Source organism: Cyprinodon tularosa, unplaced genomic scaffold, assembly GCF_016077235.1.
Source record: "Cyprinodon tularosa strain WSP-4 unplaced genomic scaffold, ASM1607723v1 ctg46, whole genome shotgun sequence".
Classification (NCBI taxonomy): Eukaryota; Metazoa; Chordata; class Actinopteri; order Cyprinodontiformes; family Cyprinodontidae; genus Cyprinodon; species Cyprinodon tularosa.
This window is the reverse complement of record NW_024039185.1, coordinates 1,111,381-1,115,259: the sequence shown is the minus strand read 5'-3', so window position 1 is coordinate 1,115,259 and position 3,879 is coordinate 1,111,381. Positions and strand designations below refer to the sequence as shown.

The 3,879-nt window shown below is 47.4% G+C and overlaps 1 long non-coding RNA gene across 1 annotated transcript; it reads right to left on the bottom strand.

Moving 5' to 3' along the window:
• Window positions 1-601: 601 nt before the first annotated feature.
• LOC119793820 lies at window positions 602-2,595 on the bottom strand. Its single transcript, XR_005282135.1, has 3 exons — window positions 2,447-2,595; window positions 2,229-2,332; window positions 602-717 (listed from the first exon to the last, which is right to left on the bottom strand). It is a non-coding gene; the product is annotated as an uncharacterized LOC119793820 (long non-coding RNA).
• Window positions 2,596-3,879: the final 1,284 nt, after the last annotated feature.

Sequence of the window (3,879 nt, the reverse complement as noted above, 5' to 3'; positions counted from 1 at the left end):
ATCACGCAGGACGTCATTGATTAATGATTGAAAGACCGCAGGAGCATTGGTGAGCCCGAAAGGCATGACTAGGTACTCAAAGTGTCCTAGGGGGGTTTTAAAAGCAGTTTTCCACTCATCCCCCTCCCTAATTCTGACCAAGTGGTAGGCAGTTCTTAGATCCAGTTTACTGAAAATTGTGGAATCTCTAACAGGTTCAAAGGCAGAAGTTAAGAGCGGAAGAGGGTACTTGTTCTTTATAGTAATCTGATTCAGACCCCTGTAATCAATACAGGGTCTGAGTGAACCGTCCTTCTTTGCTACAAAAAAGAAACCCGCACCTAATGGGGACGAGGAAGGGCGGATTATGCCTGAGGCCAATGACTCATTCACATAGTTCTCCATACTCTCTCTCTCACGGTTTGATAGATTATAGAGCCGGCTGGATGGCAGTGTAGCCCCAGGAAACAGATCTATAGCACAGTCATATGGTCTGTGTGGTGGTAAGGACGAGGCTCTGGACTTACTGAAAACCTCCTTTAAGTCATGATATTCGGGGGGTACATTGGATATGTCAGGTGCTTTTACCTCTTTCCTGGCACTGGATGAGGTTGGTGGAACAGCTGACTGCAAGCAAGTGGATAAACAATATGGACTCCATGACTCCACTCGACCATTGCTCCAATCCAGGTGGGGGTTGTGGAGAGAAAGCCACGGGTAACCCAGAACTAGGGGAGACTGAGGAGAAGAAAAAACATACAAACTAAGTTTCTCTCTATGGTTGCCAGACACAACGACTTCAATAGGTTCGGTCTGGTGTGAAATCACAGGTAGGGCCTTACCATTCAGGGCAGATACACAGAGAGGAGCAACCAGGGGAATGGTAGGAATCTTTAGCTGTTGTACCAACTCACTGTCAATCAGATTCTGCTCACACCCAGAATCAATCAGAGCATGGAGCTGAACTGACTCCTGCTCAATGATAAGGGAAGCTGGTAAGGCTAAACGGGAAACAGAGTTACTGAGACTACCCACCAGTATTCCCGTAGCTACTGGTGGGCTCTCTCTTTTGGCCGAAGGGGACAAACTGAAATGTAATGTCCAGCCCGGCCACAGTACAGGCATGCCCGGGCTTCAAAGCGACGCTGGCGCTCCTCTGGTGAGAGCCTGGCACGTCCCACCTGCATGGGTTCCTCCATGGGTAGATCTGGCTGGGGGCTAGCCCTTTGGGGCCCCTAGGTGGAGTTGCAACAGGGGAAGCCGGCCTACGCCTTCGTTCTCTTGTCCTTTCACGTAACCGGTTGTCAATCCTTATAGCTAATGTAATTAGCTCTTCGAGGTCTGGGGGATCATCCCGATAGGCTAACTCATCCTTAACATGCTCATTTAGTGAGTTAATGAATGCCCCCTTGAGAGCCTGGGGATTCCAACCTGAAGTGGCTGCAATAGTTCGGAAATCAATAGCAAAATCTGCAACGGATCTCTGGCCCTGTTTCTGGGTCCAGAGTCTCCTAGTTACCTCTGTTTGGGTTTCAGCATGTCCAAAAGTCTGTTTGAATTCAGAAACAAAATCATCGAAGGATTGGTTAAACAGAGAATTAGAGTTATTCTTAGCTTCCGCCCACTGAAGTGCTCTCCCCTGTAGGAGTCCCACTAAATAAGAAATCTTAGATGCATCATTGGAGAAAGACTGGGGTGACCTACAAAAAACAAGGGAACATTGCAACAAAAAGCCTCCACACTTTCCAACCTCCCCAGAATAATGTTCAGGAACTGGCGAGGTGACATCCCGGAATTGACCACCTGGGGGCGGTAACGGGAGAGATGCGGCCGCTGCGCCAGCCGGAGAATGGGGCGTAATGGAGAGTTTGTTTGTCAGTTCCTGGATCGACGCGGTCAGCTGATCCATGCGTTGAGCAGCAAACCCCTGCTGTTCAAACAACGAGCGCAACATCTCCTGGTGTTGTGTTAGCACGCTCTTATGCTCGGGGGAGGAGCCCGCTCGTGGTTCTGCTGGGTCAAACTGGCCTGATTGTTCTGTCATGATCGAGGGGATTTTTCTGACCCACATGCAGGAAACCACAAGCAGGATTCAAAGGATCAATCTCTTTATTGTACTGAAAACAGAATCCAAGATGGGTTCAGACTGATCAGCTGCTTCAGCTGCTTCTGAAAACGGAGAGGAGATGTTATTGGGGGCTCAGGAAGGGAATCTGTCCAAGTGGGGAAAAGAACGTGAGGAAGCTTACTGTTTCAGAAGATGAGCCGATCCCGGAGGGGGCTTGTGGATTGCAAAGGTGGGCTGGAGACCAAACGGTGGAGAGCGGGCAGGCAGATGGAGTGACAGCGGAGCCTGGAGGAAAAAGACAGCTGGATGAGCTGGAGCACAGGTAAGTCAGCAACAACCTGACGGTTCTGATAAAGATCTCTGGGAGAGTTTTACTCAGGGAGTGAGGCTTGAAGTTACCAACTTAGTCGGACAATCAGGCGGTGAAGGGTAGTCCAGCTGCTCCTTATAAGAGCTGCACCAGATGAGAAACAGGTGGATCACCTGTCGGGTTGGCACGCCCTCCAATTGGAGATCTGATTGGAAACCTGTAGTCTCAGCCACACACAGACACCATGACAATATCAGTGTTAAAATATGTTAGGAATTGATTCTCTATATGAACTATTAAAGCTTTTTAGGTTGTTTTGTGAACATTTTACCTGTATCAAAAAGCTGGCATCAGAAATGACCTAACGTAGATGAGTCCCCTTAGTTTTACAGAAGTAAGCAATGGATGCCAATGCCAATTCAGACAAAAAGATACTTTAAATGTGTACAAGTGCACAAATGACTTAACCTGACTCTGCCAGATGGATTTGCTCTGCATATCCATCTGGAAACCTTCCATTGAAGTAATTTTGTGAAGGGGCGAAAATACTAGTTAGCTGATTGGCCTATGTTGGTGATAGACGGGCCAAATAAACCAATCAGATCAACGAAGCATATGACGTACGAACAGAGCGACCACGAAAACACAACCACAGGCCAGGCTACTCTTGCCGAAACCAGTCGGGAAAAGAGCAAAAACATCTTTTCCTCTGAGAAAAGCCTCCAGAGCAGTGTTTTGCTCTTCTTTCAGTGAAGAAATACTCTGTAATTCCGATAAAACTTGCTCGATAGCCACGCTAACGCTAGTTTCATCGGCTGAAGCCGCCATGTTCTTTAGACTGAACTGTCGCGCTTCTCGTTGCGTCACACCTCAACCCGCCTCAAAGCCAACGCTGATTGGACGTTCGTTTGGTGAACGCCTCCAAATTTTCTTTAATGGAGAGTAGCCAGACTGATCTGCGAGTGAAACCTTGAAAGCTTGCGAAATCAGGATGGTCTCACGAGGCTACAAATGATTGACCATAACTTGATAATTATTAGCCTGTTGTATGCCGAAGAGTAAAGAGAGAGACCGGGGTAAAAATTCATTCATTGCTGTATTGAAAGAATAAGATCACTTATGTCATAGTGTCACAGCATGTCCTCAGACAGTTTTATTGCGATGGTTTAGTTTAGCAGCATCCTGCTATTTTCATGAACCATGGGCATCATTCTGAGAGATTTTCAGGGGTGATCTGTTTTTAGAACTTAAAAACAAATCATAGCTCAAAATCTTGGTTAGTTAGGAGTGAGAAACACCATTTGCTGGTGGGGCAAAGTCCGATACTTTTATTGTGTGTGTGCTGCATGCACTGCAGTTTGCCTACTGTCCTGGCTTTGGGGCAGACGATGCCATCATCTTCCTCCTGCACCAAGCTCTGAATCACCTGGAAGCACTGTGAGGATCATGTTCTTTGATTTCTCAAGTGCTTTCAACCCCATCTAGCCAGGATTCCTAAGGGACAAGCTGGAGCTGTCAGGAG